Source organism: Pelodiscus sinensis, chromosome 1, assembly GCF_052426305.1.
Source record: "Pelodiscus sinensis isolate ZL-2025 chromosome 1, ASM5242630v1, whole genome shotgun sequence".
NCBI classification, from domain to species: Eukaryota; Metazoa; Chordata; order Testudines; family Trionychidae; genus Pelodiscus; species Pelodiscus sinensis.
Window position 1 is genome coordinate 126,522,043 of NC_143052.1, and position 26,353 is coordinate 126,548,395.

The 26,353-nt window shown below is 40.8% G+C and overlaps 1 protein-coding gene across 32 annotated transcripts in view; it reads left to right on the forward strand.

Moving 5' to 3' along the window:
* Positions 1-26,353, forward strand: part of LOC149525630 (uncharacterized) — a 484,863-nt gene that overhangs the window by 65,521 nt on the left and 392,989 nt on the right. For 3 of the 32 annotated variants that reach the window (XM_089770345.1, XM_089770352.1, XM_089770350.1), the window contains exon 1: positions 13,513-13,787. The exons of 25 other annotated variants lie outside the window; for them this stretch is intronic. The gene's annotated coding sequence lies outside the window, so the exon portion shown is untranslated. Of the gene's footprint in view, positions 1-4,282; positions 10,401-10,429; positions 13,788-26,353 lie in introns of those variants that run through there. 4 more of the 32 variants (XR_016347253.1, XM_089770385.1, XR_016347242.1 and 1 more) reach the window with 4 other exon arrangements.

A 26,353-nucleotide genomic window follows, 5' to 3' on the forward strand; every position in this document is an offset into this window, starting at 1 on the left:
AGAGCATGGTAAAAGAATTAAGATTAGGTTCTTCTCTGAAAATGTGGATTACAGTTTATGTAATTATTTCTATATAGTTATATTATTTTTTTAAAAAAACCAAGGCTGCTTAATTGAGAGAGAGCCATTAATCTGACAAACTTTAAAGTTGGATTCCTCGTACACAGATCAGACCATTTGTAAGAGGTAGGACCAGAAAATTTGGTATACAGCTTTCTCTGATCATAACTTAAAGCAATGTAAATGTTTGGTTGGGCCAGGAACATGGGATGTGCCTGGAATGGGATTGTTTCTCATAAAACTAAACAGAAAAAAGACAGAATCACCAGGCAGATAAAAGAGGCTGGTTGGGGGGCATACTCCCCTCCCCACATTGGTACGGGAACATTGCTGGCTGTTTCTCACTCTGGTTGAGGAGAGCAGAGGGGCAGACAAACCTAGACCTGCCCCAGCGGGGGGACATGCATCCCTCTTCCACCTGTGCCTGCTGGAGCTTCAGCGGCCCTGGACAGGCACTTCTCACCTAGCCCCAAGCTACTGTGATGAAAGAGGGCTGAGGTAGTGCTCAGTCCCTGGGGAAGCCTACATACTGAACCCCTCATCAATGTTCCCTCCAATCTCTTCCATGTAAGATTTTTTGCATCCATGTGCGGAGTAATTCTTTATGTGCACCAAAACAAAAACTTAGTGGGAACTTCTGCGATGGACCAGGCCAGGTCTGGGCACCACTGAGGGCATCTGCTTAGGGCAAATTGCTCAAAACCAGGGCTTCTTACAGCCCCTGACTTTCCCAAATAGGCCCCACACCAGTCACTCTGAGCACTTCAGCTGCCAATCCAACCAGCAGGAGCCTCACGATCAAAACCCCTCAGAGACCCCAGCTCTTTCTGAGCCACAGTCAGCCCCAGGCCTTACACATAGGTGAGGGGTTATAGAACCCAATCCCACCTACCCCGAATGGGTCCTTTCAGTCCCAAAGAACCAGCCATAGATCCCAGGTCAGTTTACACTTTGGATCTTACCCACAAGAGCACTCTGGGCTAATCCTTTAGAATCTAAAATCTAAAGGTTTATTAATAAAAGAAAGAAAAAGTATGAGAGTAAGGTTGTTAAGGAGAATACATTACATGCACCAATCTCCAAGTTCTTGATGCAGGCTCTCAGCAGAGATGTTACAAACCGCTAGCTTAAAAGTCTCTGGTGTACGTCCTATGTCAGGATGGGTCGACAATCCTTCCCAGCTTCCTGTCCCTCACAAGGCTGCATCTGGGATCAGTAGCAGAATTGAAGACAAGATAGAGTCTGCTTCATGGCACTTTATATCCATTTCTGGTACCTTCCAAGCTAGAGCGGGTCACATGGTCAAGTGACCTATCGCTGTGTCCCATGCCAGCAGCTATTAGATACTGACTGGTTTGCAGGTTTCCGGACGCATTCCTCAGGTGTGTATTGGGCACCTTGAGAGCCATTGTCCTTGGGGCCATGCTAGTTAGCATAGTCATTCATTGGACAGTCCTTCCTTACAGTAGGCAATCCAGGCCGAGAACATTCACAATATCAGCACAGAGTCCATATTCATAACTCCACATACAGACATCATACAAGTACCTGAGTAGCATATATAGAATCAGTAGAATATTAGCATTCATCTGACACCTCACATGGTCCCCTTTGTACAGACTTTGGGGCAAACACCCCCCCCCCCCACCTCCTGTCGGCACAGCAGTGATCTGGCTGCTCCCCTTAAAATTCAATAATGTGACAGCTCTACTAACCTCTCCTGGAATTTCTCCTGAGCATCTGCACAAGCACATAGGTTACAGCAAACATTGCCCCTCATTCCTAGCCCCACCCCAGAGCAAAGATTTAAATGAAGAAAAACAAAAATAAATTGAGTTAACGACCTGAGCAACACCAGGTAAATCTTCTAGTATATAATATAATCAGAATTGGCTGGCAGTATTCCTAAACATACTGTCTTCTGAAAAATACTCCTACTTTCAGGAATAACATTCACTTTCTGCATGTTTACTTTCTGCATGTTTACATTGTCAAAGCACTTATCACCATATTAGCAAAGCACTGTTAACATGATTATCAGTCACTTGTGCTATTCAGAGAGCTCATGGAAGACAGCGGATATGTTTATGTAGTGGGACATTTATAGTGGCAATATACAAAAGAGTTAGTTTCTGCTTGACACACATTTTTAGTTTTGCCCTCAAGGACCCTTAATTTTCTCTCATGCCTTCCTTGTTAGTCTCTAAGTCTGCCTACACCTTTGGAGCATTGCAAGAATTCATCCTTATCTTGACCCTGACCTTGTTAAAACCCATAGTCGTGATCATTGCCCATATCATACAAAGCAGTGGTTGTGTATTATGAATGTACTAAATGCCTGCCGCTGAACTATAAGGAATTCATAATACTGACACTTGACTATTTAGAGGGTTAGATCCTATAATCTTCATTCCACCACTTTTATTGTCCTAATATCTATCATTAAATCTAATTCCATATTGCCCTCTTGGTTTTCAAAATATGATGTAAGCTCTACCTCCTATCCAACCATTGCATATATACTTAAAATACATAAATGTTTTGTTACTCATTTTTGCATTTTTTCTAGTTTCATAAAAAATACTAGTTGCTAGCATGAAAGGATCAGTATAATAGGTATGAAGTTTAAGTACAATAAAGATTGGTGATGACTTCCCTTTTCTTGCTCCAGGCAGACCCCCGCCTGATCTTGTTTGAACAGTGATGCACAGGAATTTGTTAGGTGGTAGCCATAATAACAATGATATAAACCTCCAGTGGCAAGCACTGTAGGCATCCCAACTCTCAGAAACAAGTGGGTGGGTAACTGATATTCCATAAAGTCAAGAGACCAAACATGCAGTTGTCTAAATAAGAAAACACTCCACTCACAGACTGACCATGCTAGATAGCTAGTGAGTTAGAATGAGGGTAATTCAATCAAGTTTAGTTAAATAAAGGGTATAACACAATCATCCATTCTAATAACTGACCCCAGGAAAAGTTCTTTAATTAGGAGCAGGCACAGATTAAGACTGACACACATTAGGGCCCCATCTCTTGAACTCTCATGATGAGGGCATAATCTCACTTTTCATTTTTAAAAAATAGTAAGCTTCTGACTCTCGTGGTTATGAAGAAAAAAAAGGAGGAAAGAAAGAAAATGTGACTTGAATGTAACCTGAAGGCTCAAAGTAGAAAGCAAAAGAAAATAATCCAACATTATTATTTAGTATTAAAATCATGAGGATTTTAAAACCAGGATATTTTTAATCCTGACTCACCATAGTTGAGTGCTTAGGAATGACAATTATGGACGCTTGGAATCATAGAATACTAGGACTGGAAGGGACCTCGAGAGGTCATCGAGTCCAGTCCCCTGCTCTCATGGCAGGACCAAATACTGTCTAGACCATCCTTGACAGACATTTATCTAACCTACTCTTAAATATCTCCACAGATGGAGATTCTATAACCTTCCTGGGCAATTTATTCCAGTGTTTGACTACCCTGACAGTTAGGAACTTTTTCCTAATGTCCAACCTAACCCTCCCTTGCTGCAGTTTAAGCCCATTGTTTCTTGTTCTATCCTCAGAGGCCAAGATGAACAAGTTTTTTCCTTCCTCCTTATGACACCCTTTTAGATATCTGAAAACTGCTATCATGTCCCCCCTCAATCTTCTCTTTTCTAAACTAAACAAACCTAATTCCTTCAGCCTTCCCTCATAGGTCATGTTCTCTAGACCTTTAATCATTCTCGTTGCTCTTCTCTGGACCCTCTCCAATTTCTCCACATCTTTCTTGAAACGCGGTGCCCAGAACTGAACACAATACTCCAATTGAGGCCTAACCAGCGCAGAGTAGAGCGGAAGACTTCTCGTGTTTTGCTCACACACTTGTGACACACTTGTGTGTGTCTGCAGACACTTTGTAGCAATGGCTCATTTTTACAGGTGTGAACTGCCCCACGCTTTTCAACTGGGGTGTTAACTCTAAGACCTCCTGCTCTGGACTCTCCTCCCCCACACTACTGTGGTAGTAATGAGGCTGTGGTAGTAGTGGGGTTTCCTGCTACCCAAACCTGGTAAGAGCTGAAATCACTAACAACTGGGCTAGGTTGTGGAACCTCAGAGCATGGTATTGCAGAGGCAGCAGTGAGTGCCAAGCAGCAGTAGAGATAACAGCAGGCAGTAAAGATAACAGGTGCAGAAGCATTGCTCAACTCTCTCCTTCTCTCTTACAGAGACAGGAAGTAGAATGAACCCAGGGGACCTCACTGACTTTAGATAACCAACTGTCAGTGGGCTGCAGTGACAAAACAGGAGTGGTATGTGAAAGGGACACTTGACCATCAGACTTTCACATCACAAGGGAGGAGACCGAGGTAAAAGTAACTGTCCAACATACTGTGAAATAGATGTTTCCTTATGGTTCATATGCTTTTGAATCATCATTACAGCATTTTTCCAAGTTAATGCTCCATTCCCTCTGTTGTTATACACAGATTCATGGTTTGTGAGTAGTTGCCTCTTTTAGGTGCCCATGGGTGGTGGTTATTTTTTGCAGATAATTGAGGGAGAGAGACAAGCCAGTTTTGTTTTGTAACGTGAAGAGGAAGCCCTATATATTGAAACCTATTCTCAGCTGTTTATAGGTCAATAAGTTTGATGGTCACAGTCCAGTTCCCAGGGAACAAGAATCCACACTTCAAAAACTAGCACCACAGTTGCTGAAATGTTACGGGGTGATTTTTCAAAAATCCCTAAGGGATATAAGAGCACAAGTCCTTGGTCTCCTAAACTTCTTACATGCTTCTGAAAGCCTCTTCCTGCTTAACAATTTATAATAAAAAAAAATCACTCTTCCAATAAATAATTATTAAGTTTACAGTAATATTATACTGACTTAATATTTTAGGTGCATTTTTACAGCTAAATTTTATCATGGATGGTCTATAGTCCTCCCTTTTACTTTTAAGATGCATTCCTTTGTGGCTTATTGACTGTATAGTTAGTGCCTTTTGTTTAAATAGGCTGACCAAGTAGTTGATGTCAAATTAACTACTGGCCTCTTGGACTATAAAATGATTTTGTATTCACATTTGCTACATTAATGAAAAATGTACCTGTCAAATGAATAAAAGTAAAGTAAACCTGTCTCAACCATTCTGATTACATATAATCTTTAAATGACTCAGTAGGCCTTCTTTATGGTAACAGTGCTAAAGCTAAGGTCGCATTGCTGGCATTACCATTGTAAACCTTTGTTTTCAGCTTTTTATAATTTACCAAAAGAATGGAAGATGGGTGTAAAATTCTGTATTTTGGTATTTGTTAATGTGTCATAAAAATCTGTTTAGCTGGTTTTTAGTTACTCAAATAAGAAGAAAAAGTGTTTTTCACCTGAAAAATGTTTCACAGGCTTTTCCTGGGCTCTGCTCAAATTTGACTGTCTTTTAAAATGTCAAACTTGACATGAATATGGAGAAGTGCATTTGCCTTGATTAAAGAAAGTTTGTTTTACTCATAAAGGAGATGATAGAAGTACAATGATCAGTGGACCTATTGGTAGTGCTTTTGGGTCTGCCTCCCATGTATCTAAGTTACAATTCTACAGAAAAAAGGAGAAGCAGAATATGCTTTCAGAAGCAGCAGTCTACACCAGATACAATATACAGAAAATACAACTTAAACACTGCAAAATATTCCTTCTATAGGGAAAATTTAAAGACCCTTAGTACTCCATTTTTCCAAATATTGTTATTTATCTTTACATCACCCAAAACTGCTAGGTATTTATACAGAATAAATATGAAAATATATCCTCTGCTTGCAATATAATATTAGACATGGGCTACACAAGTTTAATATTTTGCTGGTATAAAAACTGTCAAGGGATTGGCTTTTTGCCAACATGGTTATACTGCTATAAATCCTAGTGTGGACACACCTATATTGGTATAAATGCCTTGTCTAAATCTACACTAATATAATTACATCCACACTAGGATGGATGTTATGCTTAAACATACCAATGAACCTAAAGCATAGCAAAACGTGTAGATGAGCTCATAAATGTGATGTCTTAAACTAACGTAACAAACAGGTAGGGTGTGTGTGCAGTATTGTGAAATGAGTGTGTAGTAGTATCTTCATTTCCCAGATAAGGAACTGAGACAGAAAGTCTAAAACAACCTTACTTTATCTTTACCTAGGTCCTGAGTTTTCTGAGTTCTTAGCATTTTATATGATCATACCACAGTCCCCATTAATTTAAATTGCAGCTGTGAGTGCTCATCATTTTTGCAAATCACATCCTAGAGAGTCAGTCAGTCAGGGAAATGAGGACTACAAAATTAGGAAAAGTTCAGTGTAACTGACTTGCTTAGAGAATTCAACTGTCTTAACCATGAGACCATCCTTCCTTCTCCTGCAATCCTCTGCCTCATGCACTAGACACTCTTCAAACTTCTACATGAAGTCAGGATCTTACAGACTACAGTCTCCTTTCGATTCATTCTCAGAGCCAGGTCCATCCTGTGCATTGAATGAAGTAGGGATCAGGTGGAAAAAGGAGAATTTGATCATGTAATTGAAGATTTGTTTCACAGTGCACATGTACAAGGTTGGACTCACAGCGTTAATTCTGGCATTTACTAACTTCTGAGTCCTTGGCTTTGAAACTTTAATGGTTTTTACGTGGTTTTGTGTCTAATTTCCAAGTTTTTAAAAGAAAGGCAACCTACAAAACCTCTCTGCCCCCCTGAAATTCCATCAGATGGCATAATGTTGACATCCGCATAGGTCTTCATCGGGGCGGGAACATTTAGCTCCACCATACAGATCAGCGCTACTTTCAGCTAACAGAGAAACGGAGAGGTTGTTATCCTCTCTTTAGCTCAGCACTAGCAGGGGATGCCAGGACGCTTTGACTGACAGTCAATATCTTGAAACCCACTTGCGAAGGAACAGTGAAACTCTGGAATTTTGGGTTCCATTCCAGGAACTAATAGGAAGTGTGCTTTGGTGGGCACAGATCCTTCTGTTTCTTCCCTCCCAACCAGTGTTCCCTTTGACCCTGGGCCCTCTGACATGCCCCCATTTCATTTATGTTTCCCATCCATGACTCCTGTGTTAGTTCCAAACTTCATTTCTCATTCCAGTCGCAGTCTCTATGCCCAGCAAATCCTTAGTATATAAGAGGTACTGTTAACAAACAAATGAAATATGTTTTGCTAAAAAAAAGTCATTTGTTAAGGCTAAAAACACTGGTAACTCAGTAGGGTTACTATAGTATACACACTTAGGGAATGTCTACAATAGCTCAAATTGCGTAGCTTAGTTTCGACTTTTGCCCTGCTGTATAGATGTGTCCTAAAAGGCCATATGATGACCTCCATTGAATGAAATGAAGGTAGCACAATATTCCCAAAAGGGACTGTAATCCAGAGAGAGGTGGGAGCAGCTACGGTAATGCATTCTCAAACATCATTCCTAGGCCCCGTAGAAGTCTTTTCACAGATTTATGGCTTGGGAATGGGAGTGCAGCAGGTAGTAGAGAAACTGGGATGCAATTACAGACCACTGCTGCAAATAGTGCCTGCAAACTACTACTGCTTAGATCTGTTGTAGGTCCCCTGTATGTTGCTGCATCTTTTCATCATGAGTAGGGCTATTAGTATAGACTGCAAAGCGGCACAGCTTCTTAGACAACCTTAAAGGATGAGTAGCCCTTAAGATGAGCTGCCAAACGATGCTCAGCTATTTAAACTCTTATATGGATAAGAACAGCCTAATACAAAAGGTTCAGTATTGCTTCACATTCATAACCATAAAACCAGGTGATTAAAAAAATACAGTATGTATGGACAGTACAATTTTATAAATATATATCACTATAAAACCACTGAATCAGTCTCAAAACTTGGGGTAGTTTTATTCTTCAATATGACATTCTTCAATAAAACATACTTGTAGTCTCTAGCTTCAACCATTTTGAGCTATAAAAATACAAAAAGGTAACTTTGTAACATGACATGTTTTGTTTTTATTTAGTCTTGTTTAAGTCAAAAAGCTCAATCTTAAAAAGAAATACACTTTTGCACTAGATCCAAGCATGGTGACTATCAGCCCTAAAGGAATTTGAGAGAGAGCTATGAGCAACAGAAAAAGTGGTTCTAAGGAAGTTAAATCTTAGTCTTCACTATTATGTTTGAACTTGCTATATAACACAAGGCTATGGGGGTTACAGAGAAGATATCAAACATGATGATGTGGAGATATTTGTGTACTCATTTGTCAGTTAACATATCTCTATGAAATTCCAGCTATGCACTATGAACATCCATACGACTCAGATATAAGCAAAGATCCCCCCATGTCTTGATAACCTAGACTATACTGTATTATTTGAAAATTGTTAGCAGAATTTTGTTGTTTACTGTGTGAATTTCTTAGATTGAACAAATGTTTGTTTGCAATAATGAAAAATCTTTCATAAATCTTATGTTAAATCATGTCTAGACAAAAACAAATGGTTAAACTTAATTTGAATGAATGAAAACATCTTTAAAATGGAAACCAATTTAGCTTGTACACATGGCAAAAATTTCAGTACTATTCTCTAGAGTATGACATCACAGATGCTTGAATAACCTCTCCCCCCAGAATATTTTATTTCAATGTATTTAATATGTTCAAGGTTTTAACTTGCTAAGATTGAAGATTACTAATGATAATACTTAGCACCTATATTATGATTTACATTTTCAAAAGATGTACAGAGTAAGATAATTAATGGGCATTATTAGATATGCTTAGTTTTATAGACTGCAGAACTGGCTTCTTTCCTATAGAAAGTTTCAAATCTCTTTACAAATTAGGCAGCAAGATTTCATTTGAACCACAGAATCCATGTGCTGAAAGTTAAGATGGAATTGAATTTATGTACATTTCTCTATTCCCAACAATATCCACCTGATACTGTTTTATGAATCAGGATTAGGCTACATTTCTCTTGAATTGTAGATGCCTGCATGTGAAGAAAAGCTGGCATGATATGAGTGAAATCTAATCTTTGTTGAACAAGTGACTTTTAGATGTCAAATGGATGGACGTTCATATTTGGGTATTGACATTTTACCACCGCAAAAAATGAATTGAGATTATTTTGAAATATATATATTTTTAAAAAATCAATAAAATATGAAGCACAATGAGTTTAAAAATGTATTTTAAACCATGTATGGGGAAGGTAAAGCTTCCATCTTATATATACCTGGAAGGCTGAGTCTGAAATATACATTGCTGGAGGATAATGTAGTATACATAGGGGCCTGCTGGTGTTACTTAACACCACATAAACTTTCATAGGAAAAATTAGTTAATCAGTACAAGTATACAAATCCATTTAAAGAGCAATATATCTCAGAATGCAGGTTATATATTTCTTAAACTTTATTACTTGTTTTTCTTAAATTCTAACAATGATTATAGGATACGCTCTTTATTCAGTACTCAATAGTTTACAGACTTTGGTCCATGTGTGATGATCCCAATCCAACTCTCATAAAAATCAGTGGAAGTCTGTTGCGCATAATAGGAGCTGGATTGGCCCAATACGATTAGTTAAGTAAAGAAATCAATTTACTATTTTGAAGTTTTCCACAGATTCATAGATTATAAAGTGAGAAGGGACCAATGTGATTATCTAGGCTGATCAACCATATTATATAGGTGACTTCCCTGAATTAATTCCTGTTTGAACTAGACTCAGCATATCATTTAGAAAAGGTATCTAATGTTGATTTTAAAATGGCCAGTGCTAGGAAAAGCATCACAATCCAATGATCATCTTTGTCTGCTAGAGTGAGGAGCTCATTAACAAATTTTTGTTCTCTATGTATGTACTTAAAGACTGTGATCAAGTGATCCCTTAAAGATAACCTTCTCTTTGTTAACTTAAATAGTGAAAGGCTTAAATCTATCCCCACATGGAAGTTTTTTCTAATCCTTTTATCATTCTCATGGCTTTTCTTTCCGAACCTTTTCTAATTTATCAACATCCTTCCAGATTGGTGGGCTCCAGTACTGGATACAGTATTCATGTGGTTATCATACTAGTGCCAAATACTCAGATAATGTAACTATCCTTCTCATATTTAAGATTCTCTGTCTATATTCCCAAAGATCATATTACCCACTTTTGGCCAGGGTGTCACACTGGGAGTTTGTGTTCCGTAATTGTCTTCCATGAACCTCAAGTCTCTCAGTTGCTGATTCCCAGAATAGAACCCACCATTCCATAAGGAACCCAAATTCCTCTATGACAGCAATTTGTCCTCTTTGTTATTTACCACCATCCTCCCCCCCCCCCCCCCATCTTTGTGTCATCAGCAGACCTTACCAGAAATAATTGTTTCCTTTTAGGCCATTGATAAAAAAATCTTATATAATGTAGGGCCAAGAACTGATCCCTTTGTGCTTGATGATGGTTCTCTATTTACAGTTACAATGTGAGATCTGTCAGCTAGTTTTTAATCCATGTGCGCCACTCGAATTTTACATCATTCTAATTTTTAATCAAAATGTTTCAGTACCAAGTTAAATGCCTTACACAAAAGTCTATTACAACATTTATCAACCTTTCAGACTACAGTAAAGTCTGATTTTTGTCTTGCATATCCAAAATTTCACCTCACTTAAAAACTATTTGCTTACAAAATCAGATATAAACATACAAAAGTATCACATCACAATATTACTAAAAAATTGTATTCTCATTTTTTACCATATATAAAATACCAAAATAAATTAATTGGAATATAAATACTGTTCTTCCATTTAGCATATTTTATATAGTGCAGTATAAACAAATCCTTGCATGACATTTTAATTTGTACTGACTTCACTAGTGCTTTTTATGTAGCCTGTAGTAAAACTAGACAAAAAGCTAGGTCATCTGATGCACCCCTAGAAAGACCTCTGTGTACCATCAGGTGTTCTTTCCCCTACTTGCAAACCATTGTTCTAATAGGTCATTTAAACACTTTTACCATTATCACCCAAAAGGGATATCAAGTTACCTTGACAAGATTCATTTTCCATAAAACCATGTTGATGGCATTAATGATACTATTCTTCAATCCTTTAATAATAAAGTTTTCTTGATCAACCACTGCAGTATTTTGCCTAGGATAGATGTCAAGCTGTCTGGCCTATAATTACTCATGTCATTCTGTTTACCCTTATTAAATATTGGCACAATATTAGCTTTCTTTAGTCTTCTGGAACTTTCCCAGTGTTGCAGGAGTTATTGAAAAATCAACACAAACTGTCCAGTGAGCTCCATGGGACATGCTTTTAAAATTAAAACTATTTTAAAATGCAAATTATTCAGACTAGCTAATTTGAAAATATTTAACTGAAGCAGATGCAGTTTAACATCTTCCTGAGTTATTATTGGAATGGAAAGTCTTTCATGATCATCATATAATATTATATACTGTTTTCCCAAATACAGAACCAAAATTTTTATCAATCCTATTTCCTGTTTTGCATTATTGTTGATAATTCTATCATTTTTATCTAGTAATGGACCAATACTATTTTAGTTGGGATTCTTTATGTTCCTGATATTCTTCAAAACAAAGGGCATGTCTACACTAGGAAATGATTTTGAAACAGTAACTCCCAAAATAATTATTTCAAAATAGTGTATCCACAATACAAGGAAGTCTTGACATTAGTCCAAGGCAGGCTCCGTTAATGTGGACATGCTACCTCAACTTAGAGCCCCAGGAAGCACTGGGGAATAATTAACAGTGCCATTTTGTATATCATGCTATTGTTAGCTGAAAACCAAATATCATATAACTACGAATAATTGTTATGGCTTTGAAAAGCAAGGCCAAACAGCTGCATAATTTCAGTTTTGCTAATTAAAATACAAAGTAAGATAAATTAATATACCATAAAATGCTTAATAGCCAATCTTGATTTTAAGTGCCCTTAGTATATACGATTTATTGTTATAACAAAAAAAACCCCATGTTTTGCTAAAAATAAGTCATTTGTTCAGGCTAACAACAGTGGTAACTCAGTAGGATTACTACAGTAACACAAGGGCATGTCTACACTGGGAAATTATTCTGATGCAATTTATTTTGAAGTAATTCTCCAAATAATAATTTTGAAATAGTGTCCATGCTATTAGTCCAAGGCAGGCCTCAAAATTAGTCCAAGGCAGGCTCTATTAATGTGGACATGCTACCTTGACTTAGAGCCCCAGGAAGCACTGGGAAACAATTACTTTGAATTACTCTGGGGTATAGCTATTTTGAAATAGCAGCAATCCACACTACTGCTATTTTGAAATAACCAGTCCGAAATAAGCCAGTGCCAGGCCCCCATGGTTGACTCTAAGGCCCCATCACTTGGAAAGGGGCTTTGAGGAAGTGGTCAGAGCAGGGATGGGAAGAGGCAAGGTGGAGGTGAAGTGGAGCAAGGGAGAGGGTAGAGTGGGGGCAGAGCAGGGTGGGGAGAGGTCTAGGGTAAAGGGGGGTGTCCCAGGCCCTGCATCCCCCTAAAGCTGTACATTTTATCAATATGGCAACATATATATATATATATAGCCCCGATACTATACACACTTAGCTTTGGCCTATACTAGATCAGCTTAAGGTAAGCCCTCCAGCTATGCAAAATGCGTAGCTGGAATTGACTGATCATAAGCCAAGCCACAGCAGCATCTACACTGCAGTAGGCCGATAGGAGCACATGCTCCCATCAGCTTCCCTTGGTCCTGGAAGAATGAGGAGTACCAATCGGCGGTGGGGTCTACCCTCACTATTCAATTTGGGCGGGTCTACACTAGACCCCCCTGAATCGAATGCTAGATGAGCGACCTCTGTAGTATAGGTATGTCCTTAGTGTATGCCCTTCACACACTTCTTACACATTTGCAAAAGTGCTTGCAGGATCAGGGCCAAGACTTGGGAAGTGCTTTAGGATTACAGGTACTGTATGACATTATTTTTCAAATATATTTATTCCATTTATACAAAACGCGCCAAAGGCCCTTCCCTGGCCTCTGGATCGGTCCAAAGCTTGTTTAAAAACACAAAGCACGCGGCAGTGACAAGTTCAGAGTCCTGTCCTACCCTTACAACCAAACAAAAGCAAGCCCCGCCAAGGAATGAAAAGCTGGAGCCACGTCAATTGCATTCAGTCTCCTACAGTTTATGTGGCTGAATAATAGGTTGACACTTGCACCTCTGCCTCTAGGCTCCCCTCTCTGGCTAGCCCTCAAGCCGACTTTCGTTCTATACAGGTACCTTCTAATCCCCCCGGGAACCTTGCTTCCAGCAGCAACACGGGGCGCTCCAAACCTCGCCGTGGGGCTTTCTAAGCCCCCTTCACCGTCCCCACATTTTCAGCTCCTTAAATCAGCCGGGCCTGCCCTCCCCCCGCGGGGCGGTGGCGGGGGTGTGCTCGGCAGGGCTCTGACAGCCCAGCTCCCGGGCGGGGAGGAGGCGTACGACCTGTCCTTCACCTAGCGGCCCCAGGCGAGGGTGGACCGGGCTCCCTTGCTCAGGTGCCCGGGGAGGACCCCGCGGCCGCTCTCTCCCCACGCTGCGGGCGGGGAAGCAGCAAGCGCGGCAGGTGCAGGGCGGAGCTGCCGCCGCCCCCGCGCCGGGCGGAGGTGGGGAGCGCGGCGAGAGGCGGCGAGTCCCGAGCGCGCAGAGAAAGGTGAGCGGCGCCGCAGGGCTGCAGCCCGGGCGGGCGAGGAGGAGCCCGCCCCTCGGCGGGGGGCTGAGGCCGAGCTGCGCGGCTTGGGCGTGGGGCGAGCCCGCCCGGGACACGCTGGGACGCTCTCGGTGGTGGGGCGAGGGGGGACGCGCTGCGAAGGACTTTGCTGCGGGGGCTCGACGGGAGCAGGGACAGCCCCTCCCCCCAGGGATTTGTATCTGGAAGGGGGCGTCGGGGGTATCTGGGAGCCTGTCGCGGGCTGCGCAGCGGGGCAGGCTGGGTGCGAAGGGCCTGGGACACCCCCCTGCAGCGGGGTAACTGGTAGCTGCTGTGGGGCTGGGCATTGGAGGGCAGTTGCAGTGCCGCTGGGTGAGGTGGACTGGGCACGGGGGATGGTTGCAGTAGGGCTGGGTATGGGGTTGGGTGCTGTGGAATTGGGTGGGCTGAGTTGAGCTGTGGGGGTGCTGTGGGGCGGGGCACTGGGGATTTTGAGGGAAATTGCAATGGGCTTGAGGGGTGGTTGCAGTGGGGCTGGGCCGTGTGTGCTGAGCAGCCCTGGGATGGGGTTAGAGTGACAGCTGCAGTCCTGAAGTGACCTTCCCACAGATGCTGAGCAAAACAAGAAGCCTAACTCCTACTGTAGAGGCTTGTAGCTTGAGAGCTATTCTCCTCCTGCCCATGTCCAGAGCTGTCTGTCTAGGGGGGGAAGAGGAGGTCACAGGGCTGGCTTGGGGAGGGCAAGTGTGAGGGTGGGGCCTGACCGGATGATTTGGTGGGAAGGCTAAGGAAAATGGGAAAGGGGCTGTCTGGGGAGATGGGGTTTAGGGTGGACTGATGTGTCTGACTGGAATAGAAGGGTTACAGGCGAGAATGCTGTCAGACATAGAGTGAGGAAGGGTGACTGGAGAAAGGTATCCATGAGAGAAGAGGTGGTGGTAAAGCATGAGAATGGCTGTCTGTTGAATGGTTTGTGACTGGCAGAGAAGGGGTTGAGCGGCTAGTGGGTGAACAGGAACAAGATGACTGATGACAAGACCGGGTGAAAGCAAACTGTGCTAAGGTCTGTGAGGAAGGGGGTGAGACTCTTTGTAGCAGGCTCTGCCAGTGGAAATGAGGAGGCTGACTGGATACTGCAATTTCCTCTTCTGGGAATTCCTGTTGCCTGCTCTGGGTGGGTTGATGGAGAGTGTATTATTTCTCCATCATCTTCAACATAAGTTTGATCTAATAGCTGAAAAGAGAGGAGGAGGAGGGAATATGTTAAAATGATACCCCTCTCCTTGCCCTGTTTCACACCCCCTCCCTAATTTCTTTGGGTTAATACATCTGGGCTGATTTGTAACTCCTAATTATTGCCAGCAGTGTGGGAGCAATTTCTTTTTGGCTCCTTCAGTCTTTGCTGCTTTTTAATAGAGTTTAACTCTGCTCTCTAAAGTCTACTTCTGAGTTATTTTTTCCCTTTGTTTGGAAGAGGCTCAACAGTTAAGTATATCGGTTGGTGATAAAGTGAAGAGGTATATAAAGTACACCTGCTGCAAGAACAGCCCATGTGTGGAGGATATCTAATATATCTATTTCTGCCTGGACTTAACTTCTGCTCTGTCTTCTGTTCTCTGCTAGGTAGCTCTCCTGACTTTTTCTGTTTAAAATTAGCCAAATATCTCACTATTTGTGTATCCACTCATAGGCTACGTCTAGACTGGCATGATTTTCCGCAAATGCTTTTAACGGAAAAGTTAAAAGCCATTTTCGCGATCGGGGCTTTTTTGCGCAAAACAAATCTGAGCTGTCTACACTGGCCTTTTGCGCAAAAGGACTTTTGCCCAAATGGGAGCAGCATAGTATTTCCGCAAGAAGCACTGATTTCTTACATGAGATTGTCAGTGATCTTGCGGAAATTCAAGTGGCCAGTGTATTCAGCTGGCAAGTTTTTCTGCAAAAGCAATGGCTTTTGCAGAAAAACTTGCCAGTCTAGACACAGCCATACAGTGTAACATGTTTGTGTAATTATATTTTTGATCAGTCATAGAATAATATTGTAAATATATGTTGTGGATGTATGTAATAAAAGCATGACTTTAGCTGGAGAAATTCTTTAGTGACATTAAATGTGACTTTAAAAATAAAACCCAGAGTTATTGTGCAGAGGGTTTTTAAAATTCTACTAATAAATTGTTACTATATCAGATAGCTAGAGGTTGTCTTCACTGTAGAGTTAACTTGAATTATAAATGAATTGTTGCCCTTAACTCTACAACCACACACACCACTTATGGTGCTTTTAACTTGAGATGGGCACACTGTCAGGGATATAAACTACAGCTTGAGTTAGTTCAGCTGAAAGCATATTAGCTATTCTATTGTAAAAACACAGTGCAGACAAGGCATTTATAGTGTTTACTATTAGATAAACTAGATTAGGTCAACTATGGGCAGCAGGGTATAGTGTAGATCTCATGTAACTACTTTGAAGTAAACACTACCAATGCCTTGTCTCCTCTTAGAGTTTTGTGGTGAAATAGCTATCCCATATTAGTAGGGGTCTGCCATATTCATGTCTGTGAAACTCTTCCTGCACCCTGAAATCTAGCCTTCTGTGTGCTTTTACCCTATAAATACTAATTGCATGGGGAGACCAGAGTTTTTCAAACTGGGGGTCCTGACCTGAAAGGGAAATGCAGAGGGGTCATAAGGTCATTTAAGGGAGGATTATAGTATTGCCATCCTTACCTCTGTGTTGCTGCCGTCAGAGCTGGGTGGCTAGAGACGGGCGGCTGCTGATGGAGGTCTCAGCTCTGCAGGCAGCTGTGCAGAAGTAAGGGTGGCAATAGCACATCATGTCATATTTACTTCCATGCTGCTGCTGATTGTGGCTCTCCTTCCAGAGCTGAGTTTCTGGCAACCAGCCATCACGCTCCATCTGTCCAGCTTTAAAGGCAGTGCTGCTGCTTGCAGCAGCACAGAGGTAAAGGTAGCAGTACTGAAACCCCCCTAAGACAATCTTGCAACCACCCCCAATTCCTTTTTAGTCAGGACTCATACAATTACAGCACTGTAAAATTTCACACTTAAGTACCTGAAATCATGAAATTTACTATTTTTTAAATGATATGACTATGAAATTAACCAAAATGTACCATGAATTTGGGAGGACCCTACGTATTAGTTATTTCACGGGGTGTTTTTTGAAATAAAACCCCCACACCTTTGTGTCAGTGAAGACAGTCTTATTCTGAAAGAGATTCCTTGACATGATCTTCAAATGAAAAGCAACACAGTCTCATTGTTTTCTTATACTTCTCCAACTGTCTGTATTTCTATACCATCTGTTACCTGATGTTTGGATGGTAAGCTCCTTGGGGCAGAGAATGTGTTTTTGTTCTGTTTGTACAGCACCTAACACAATGAACTCCATCACTAGGGCCTTTGTCATTATGATAGTACAGATAATTTTCCTCTCTTGTGTGCATCACAGGTCAGAAGGGTGAACAGTCTAATATACAAATAGGTTTTTGTGTGTTTGAAAGTAACCGAGTGGTTTAAGAATAAGCCCCCTTTGCCTTTATCCTTTTCATTAGATGGTCAGAATTAAAAAAAATAATATTAATGACCTGCTTATTAATTATTTTTACATTCTGACAAAATGGCATAGCTAGGAGTTGGGAATTTCGGATTAATGCTATGAATACCTTCTGTATTCATAAAGGATGGGGATGTGCTGAAAATAGAAGTGCACTTGTAAAATAGTTACAACAATAACAAAAATCTGATATACTAGGTGTGGCCTGACCCTCCAAGCAGCACACAACAGTCTTCAGATGTTTGAGAGCTGGGACACGCCTGCTGGAGTTTATGGCTTCAGCCCCACAGATAACACCTGATGGGGCTCCAGACCTCAGCCTCACTTCTGCTGAAGCCTCAGTCCCTGAGACCCCTGTCCCTAGTGAGCAAAAACCCCTATCATGCCACTCAGCTGCAAGACAGAGATCCCAAACGCTCCCCACCCCCAGTCTGGCAGGTGATGAATGGGGGGAAAAGGGCTCTGAAAGCTGCACTTTAACTGTAAGAGAGCCTCACATGGCTCGCAAGCCACAGTTTGTCCATCATTGTGATACAGTCTATTTAAAGCCAATTGTGCTGAGTGTATATAAAATGCAACATTTCCCAGTATTGTACACACAATGTGATTTATTCCTTTTGATGCTCAACCTAGAGTATGCCTTCAGTATTCTATTTTGCATCAGAAGAGAGGGCACATCTACACAGCAGGGCAAAAGTCAAATTAAGCTACGCAACTTAAGCTATGTCAGTTGTATAGCTGAAGTCAAAATAGCTTAATTCGGCTGTTGGTGCTGTCTACACAGTAGGAAGCTGAAGGAAGAACACTCTTCCTTCAATTTCTCTTACCCCTTGTGAAATGAGGGTTACAGGTATCAGAGTAAAAAATTCTCCAGCTTGACATTATTTCAAAATAATGGGCTTGCTGTGTAGAGGCTCACTTTGTTGTTTCAGAATAACATCAGTTATTCCAAAATAAAACTGCTGTATAGACATGCCCTGAATGTTCTAAATGAGTCACCTACTTCTTATAAAACAAAGATGAGAAGTCCTGTGGCACCTTAGGAAATAACAGATTTAGTCCCTAAGGTGCCACAGGACTCCTCGTTGTTTTTCAGATGCACGCTAACATAGCTACCCGTCTTTTCTTAAGCTAGTTACATGTCCTGTTAGTGTCTTCCTTGTGAACATTTTTGCCAGAAATTGCAAGAATCTATTTATAATTTTTATTGATATGTCCATACATTTTAAAAGTAAAAATATAGAAAATGTCATGTTGCTAGGCTGACCAAGAAACAAAATGCCTACAAATAACTTCTGAGGCTACAGTGCAGTGAACTTTAAACACTGCTGCTGCATACTGTTCTGCTGTGTTATAACCCCTGTTACCTGAGAGTAAACATGAACTATTACATAGCTATATTGATCTTTAAAATGTACTGCTTTACATGGCAGAAACAGGGGGGAAAAATCAAGTTACTCTGTATAATAGTAGCATGTTTAAGCTGTCAGACAATCTCTGTCCCATTTATAAATTAAAACACATTTTGTGAGGGAGGAGATTCATTTTAAAAATACAAATTATTTTAGGTTCTGTAATATCTGCATGTCTTCCAGGAGTGGTCCCTAAATTACCTATTTCCTGCTAACCATCATTTGGATGATGTTAGCCTGTTCCTTGTCTGGGAACAATGAAGATTCCATGAAAGAATAATACATGTGTTTTCACTAAGTCAAACATTCAGGTTTTAAGAGCATAAAGCTGTGCAAAATCAGGGTCGATCATCATAATTCTTGCTTAAATAGCCATATGTCTTCTGACACTCAAATAAAATATGCACTATTGTTATATCGAGATAGAAAAGTATTTTGAAACCTTGACAAGCGCTATGGTCTGAAATAATTCAGTCCTTTGGACTCTTGTTTCGTTATATTTGACAGTAAGTTGCACCAGAACCATGTGAAGTGTGTCTGACTTGGTTGTCTTAGAAATACAATCACCATAAAAAAACCAGCACCATACTGGACCGTTGCTTCTGATGCAAATAACTGACTCTACTGTCACTTTAGAAAATATTTTAGTGAAAAATGTTAATTTGTTTGTTTCTTTTGTAATGCAATTGGTTGTTTTTTAAAAAAACCTATGGCCTAGCAATATGAAATTATTAATATCAATGAGTGAGCCACTGCTGCCTGTATCAGTAAATTATTTCTTTTACTGGGGAAAAGGTCTCAGAATGTATAGGTGAATGGAGGAAATATGGAACCAGACAATAATATTGATTGTAATTAATTACGAAAGTTCTGTTTATATTTTTGATATATCAACAAAATAAGCCCACAACTTTTTTCCATGGTTATATTTAACATGGGCTCTGCATTTAGATTAAAACCAATTACAAAAACTCAATTCAAAATTATTTAATTTTTGAAAAATTAAACAATTAAAAAATCCTCTTGTAGCTGGCTGCTATTTTATCTGTTAACTAATCAGAAAAGTAAGTGACTTAGATTTTCAGTACTGGATATTGTCCAGCTTGCCAATAAATAACCTTCAGCTGGCTATTAAGTATCCACTATCACCATAACAAAAGAGGTGCTACTATGGCCACAACTGAATAACTACTGGAAGCCCGCCAGCTTTCAGTGTATTATATAAATAGTAATGTAGACCCTGAACGTAATAAAGTAATGGAACATGTAATAAAGAGCCAACTGCTCGTGTATGTTAATCTGTTTAGTTCCTCAAAGACATTGACAACTGCTGTATAAAAAGTGACAAGTTACTGTGAATGAAGCAAAATATTATTCTAATGGAGACAGTTCAGCTCTAATATAAATGCCACCAAGTTGCTTCACATTTTGTAATGCTTGCTGCACATAGTGCCTGGGCAGTGATGAGTGGATTCACTTGTGATTTTAATCATTCAGATTGGAAAGATTTTTCTGAGCATTATTTCTGTGTTTTTTTTCTGTGGAATATTTACAGTACAGTCTCCTTTTTGCAGGTTATCCAAGTAGTAGCTCTCACTCAGTCCCAGCAGGGAGAACATTTTGTGATGGCCATAAAAAGGAGAAAAAATTCAATACAATCTAAATAGATGCTATTTTTTTTAAACTTACACTTTTCTTAAGGATGCACTTACAGTAAATTCACTTACCCTTTGCTTGGTCAGGAGATTTATTGACACCAGCCAAAGCAAGTCAGAGGTTATTAAATTACTGTTTGTAATATGTCAACAGTAAGTGATTCATTCTATGATAACTATATATATAATATCTATGTCTGGATCCGGTAAGTTTTGTCCATGCAAAGACTACATTATTTTCACTCAGGGAACTGTAAGCTACTCCTTTGTTCTTTTTTAAAACATAGCTTGCAATGTGTTAATATTTTCCATGAAATAGTTTAACAGTTGTTAACTGCATCTGTTGATCATTTAAAATCAAAATTGGCAATGCAAATTCTCTATTACAAGCCAACTGAACATAGAAACAAAAATCACTTTGTGGTATGACATAGTAAAGAACAAGGTCAAAATGATTTGTTGTGTTCTCCTACAATGGAAAATAATATTTAAACTTTTCTGAAATTTCACTTTGAAGAATTTAATAGTTTCCTAAATTAAGTTTATGTGCAGAGTCACCCAGGTGATAGCTTTTAAAGTTCTGAAGTCCTTGAAGTATCTTCTATGTATATAATGACAGCATGGTCATCAATAAAGAATAATATTGAAGATGCATTGTATATTCTGATTCCTTCAATCTAGGATGCATATCTTTAGAAACAAACAGATGAGTTGAAATATAATGCTGTTTAATAAAGTGAAAGACTGTCAGTTTGGTGAGTGAAGTCCTCTCAGGACCACATCTAACCAGGGGTTATTATTGTATTGGTTATAGTATATAGTGTCAACTTCAGAAGCCTGGAGTTCAATCTCCTTATCCATTCATTCTTCTCTGCTATTTAGAATGCCAGTTAGCCTGACCTATGAAAGCACTGGCTTTATGTACCAATAGCCAGTGCTGCCCTGTCCTTATGTAAATTTAAAAGAATCTTAATTGCGCAAGTTCTACAAAACAGATTGGAGAAGAATACATAAGAGGGTAAAGAATGTACATACAATCCATTTCATAGGCTTCTTTTTCCACTGGAAGGATCGCTAAGGCCTGGTCCATGCTTCAGCAGAGAGAGCTGGGAGGAGGGCAAGAGTGGAGATGATTCATCAAGCAACAGAGGGAGGGGGAGAAGAGGAGCAAATTATGCACCTGTCCCCATGAGAGAAGGGACAGATTGGGGGCAGGGTTTTGAGGGAAAGAGACGGTGCAGAAGGCAAGCCCTTCGGGGTCTAGTTATCGGCAATTAGAAAGATGGCAACCCTAAAAAGAGTGGTGGATTTAATGGTAAAATACTTTGAATGTTAGTTAATAGTTCAAATGAATTGAAATATTCAAGTTCTGCCCTAGTTAACAAAGTATCTGTAAGATTTCATTACTGTTAACCTTGTCCTCCCTTCCCTTTACATCTTATTATGTGTTACTCATTGCCTCTTTGAAATCCTGCAAACACTGGTTCACAGAGTTACTTAATCACGCGAGTATTTTCAGGATGTTGGAATGTATGCTCCTTGGGACAGAGACTCTGATCAGAGGTATGAGTGTAATTGATTAGGTATACCTGCACTAGCTTTAATCTAGCTAGCTCAGCTAAAAATAGCAGTGAAGATATGGGGATGTACAAGCCTGGCTAGAATCCCTGGTATGTACTCTCATTGCTAGCCTGTGGTAAACACAATGCTGCTGCATTGTGGATGCTAAAAGTAGGAAGGAGGCAGAAAGGGCTCAGTCCACAAAGCATGGGTTGCATCTAAAGGGGGGCTAGGGAGGGTAGTAGTCCCCTTTGAAGGTTTGAACCCCTTGGATTTCATATTTGAGGTCTGCTTAAAGTTGCATTCTCCAAAGCATGCTCTTAACTAAAACAGAGTTTGAGCTGCTTGCAGCTTTGCCTTTGAGGCAGGGAGTTTGATATAAAAAAAGGGAGGAAGGTGATTAAGAATAACAAAAGACTTGGCATTCCAGTAATTAAAGGATCGTTAGATCATCATGAAAACATTGCCAGATACTTAAAAGATGGGGTGGAAAAGAGTAGCAATGAGTGTTCTGCTGCTGGGATTTGAATTTGGACCAGTACTGTTAAACTTGTAAATGTTTTGAAAAAGGGGTATATAGCAAGGTGGCAAAATTTGCAGATGCTACAAAATTACCCAAAATAATTAAATCCAAAGCTGACTGCAAAGAATTACAAAGGGAGCTCACAAAACTGGGTGATTGGGTAACACAATGGCAAATGGAATTCAGTGTTGAGAAATGCAAAGTAATGCAAATGGAAAAATATAATCCCAACTATAAATACAAAAACTGATGAGATCTAAAATAGCTGTTATCAATCAAGAACAAGATCTTGGAATCATTGTGGATTCTGACAACATCTGCTGAATGGGCAGTGTCAGTCTAAAAACTAACATAATATTGGGAATCATTAAAAAAGCAATAGATAATAAGACAGAAAATATATTGCCTCAATATAAAGTCATGGTATGCTCATATCTCAAATATTGTATGCAGATTTGGTCATCCTGTCTTAATAAGGATCTATTGGATTTTGAAAAGATAAAGAAAGGGCAACAGAAATGATTAGAGGTAAGGAACAGCTTCCATATAAGGAGAGATTAACAAGGCTGGGACTTTTCAGCTTGGAAAAATGAGTAAAGGCTGAGGGCCTATGTTACAGGTCTAGAAAATTATGAATGGTGTGGAAAAATAGAAGCAAAAATGTTATGTACTCCTTTACTAACAACACAAAATTAAATTAACTTTCTAGGCAGCTGATTTAAAACAAATTATTTCTTCACAGTCACCTGTGGAACTCTTTGACACGAGATGGTGGAAAGGTCCAAACTCAGGGTTCCAATAAGAACAAAATAAGTTCAAGGAGTTTAGGTCCATCAATGGCTACTAGCTAGAATGAGCAGAAATAGTATCCCTAGCTTCTGTTTGCTGGAAGCTGGGAATGGGAAACAGGGGATGGATCATTTGATGAATGCCTCTTCTGTTCATGCCTTCTGAGACACCTGGCATTGGCCAGTGTTGGAAGACAGGATACTGGGCTAGATAGATCATTAGTCTTACCCAGCATGGCCATTCTGATCTTACATTTGGGCTTTATATATCTGCCCTCTGCTGTAACCACTGCACTCCACTCCACTCTATTTCCAGAGCTGAGATAAAGCCCAAGAGTTCTGACAATCTCTCTCTCTCTCTCTCTCTCTGCAGTTAGTAAGGAAGTAAGAATATATATTAAAATTTTCAGGCTAATCAATGTTCCTTAAGTGACTTGCCACAAGGTGTCAGAACGTTAATATTAGAGCTGAGTGGGTCTAATATTTAAATTTTCTTTCTTTTATGTAGGAATTAGATACAGTGCTCCTGTCAGTTAATTGCTAAGTTATCTGCCCCACTGCCAAAACTAGAGTTTTCCAGTGCCTTAGTAGCCCTGGAAAGAGGTGATATGTATGTGTGGGGAGGATGAATGGAATCAGCCCCTCCCCCTCCAATTTCCTACTTGGCTTGTACTGAGCACGTTCAGTAACACTGCTGAAGCCATTGTCCTCATCTGCCCCCATATGCTTTCACTCTCTTCCCCCTCCCCTCAGGGCATGCACAGGTCCCTTCTCCCCCCAAACAAATCTGAAATCATGTCCCTGCCACAGGGTCTTCTATCTCATGAGCACCAGGCCGGTCGGTAAATTCCTATATCTTCTATTTCTGGAAACTGTTCCTCTTATCTTTTTAACTGTTTTGGAAACCAGCTGCAAATTGTGATGAAGTAGCCTCCCTACCAAGTACTATTATGAATTACTAAATTTTCTTAGAAATATTGAGTCTCTTCAATTATTGTCAGACTGCTCCATAGTGTCAAGTCTCTGTGAATCTATTAATTTTATGTTACCATTAGTAAGTATTTTCCTTTAGTTGCCATTGCCTTTGGATTGTTCCAAGACTTTTGTCACAGAAAATGAAGGCTCTTGACTGATTAGTGTTCAAAATCTTTTTCTTAACTAATTCTGTTATCACTTTGGCATTTTAAGGGATCATTTTATCCACAAAGGGATAAGTTGTACAGCAATTAAAGAGTTAAAAACAATTTCTAAAATTAGCTAAGAGGATGCAGAGAGTGTGCCTGTGGTTTAGAGCAGGAAAGAAAAAAAATTCTCATTTGAAGCTGCTTGTATATTCCCTCCTACTTTCCCCTCAACATTTAAAAGAGGGGGAATGGAGAAGAAAGAAAAAAGTAATAGAACACAGAGAAATTCCCCATCAAATGTGCTAATTTTATGACCAATTTTACACTTAGCATAAACTGCTGGACTGTGTTCCTCTAATTCAAAACTTTTTTTTACACAGTGGCACAGTACTAGATGTATGTTTGAATCCCTGAATATTTTTGGTGATTTTCTTGCCAAAAATTGGCTTTTACCGAACTCACTAGAGGACAAGAGCTGAAGAAAAATGCTTTTCATTGTCATTAACAGATCTGGCATTCTGTGCTTAATGCATTAAATAATATGTATCATTTCCCTGACTCTGGTGATGCAGGGTATTCTACAGAGGGTGATTTAGTGGGGTGTCGGAGGGACAGAGATAAACGGGGAGGTGGCATAGTGTGCAAGGCTTGATAATGCCTTTTTCTAGTATCTTCTTTTTTCATGCAGTGAGTTCATGCAGTGGTATTAATAGTCTTCTCTGAGGACAATGTGGCTATGTCTATACTCGCGGCTTCTTGCGCAAATACGTCCGTTCTTGTGCAAGAATCCGCAGAGCATCCACACTGCCTGCCTGCTCTTGTGCAAGGAAATTTACAGTACGGCATGGTAAGAGAGGGCTTCTTGCACAAGAGCTACACTCTTTTTTAAACAGGTGTAAGCCCTCTTGCGCAGGTGCTCTTGCGCGTACTTGTACAAGAATTGGCCTCCAGTGAAAAACATAGGTGGCGTCTCCGACACTCTGTACAGGCAATCACCACTCGTTGGTTCTCCCTAATTGGCCCCCCCTTAAAGGCACAGGCACGGAGCACAGCCATTTGCCACGTGCAGCCTAGGTAGCAGCCAGAGGGAGGAATGGCAGCTGTCCAGCCTCAGCCAGGTCCCTCAGACCCCACGGAGGAGCCACCCCAGAGCACCCAGCAGGCCCAAAGGGGCACCAAGTGGCGGGCTCCATGCTGGAGCACCGCTGAGGTGACTGCCCTCCTGGAACTCTGGGGAAAGGAGGAGGCCCTCCGGGACCCCAAGTCCCAGAGGAGGAATGCGCACGTCTTGGCCCAGATGGCCCAGGTGCTGGCTGCACAGGGACACCCGGCCCGGACCCTGGAACAGGTCTGGGCCACGATGAAGGACCTGTGCCTCACCTACGTACGTGCGGGCCAGCGAGCATGCGGGTGGCAGAGCCACTGCCTGTTCCCATTATCACCGCCTGCACCAGATCTTGGGGGACAAAGGGGCCAGTCCCCTGCTGGCCCAGGTGGACATGGCAGTGGCCACCCCAGTGGTCTGACTCAGGCCACCGGAGGAAGAGGAGGAAGAGGAGGAGGTGGCAGAGGACAGCAGCCAGACCTCACCATCCTGGCCCAGCACCAGTCAGGATGTGTCCCGGGCATCCTCAGAAGCTGGCGAGAGATTGTCTGGTGAGTGCAGTGGCTACCATTCGCAAGTATGCTGGAGAAGGAGGGTGGGGGGGAGAGGAGGGCCACAGGGTTGGGGAGAGGTAGCGGCACATTGCTCAGCCTGACCACATGCTGCGCAGAGGCATGCAGCACGTGCAACCTCGTGCAGCTAGGGTTGCCAGGTGTCCAGTTTTGAACCGGACAGTCCAGTCTTTAAGCTTTCTGTTCGGGAAACAAATTGAGAGGATAAAAATGAGAAAATATACATGTCTGGTATTTTTTAATTAAG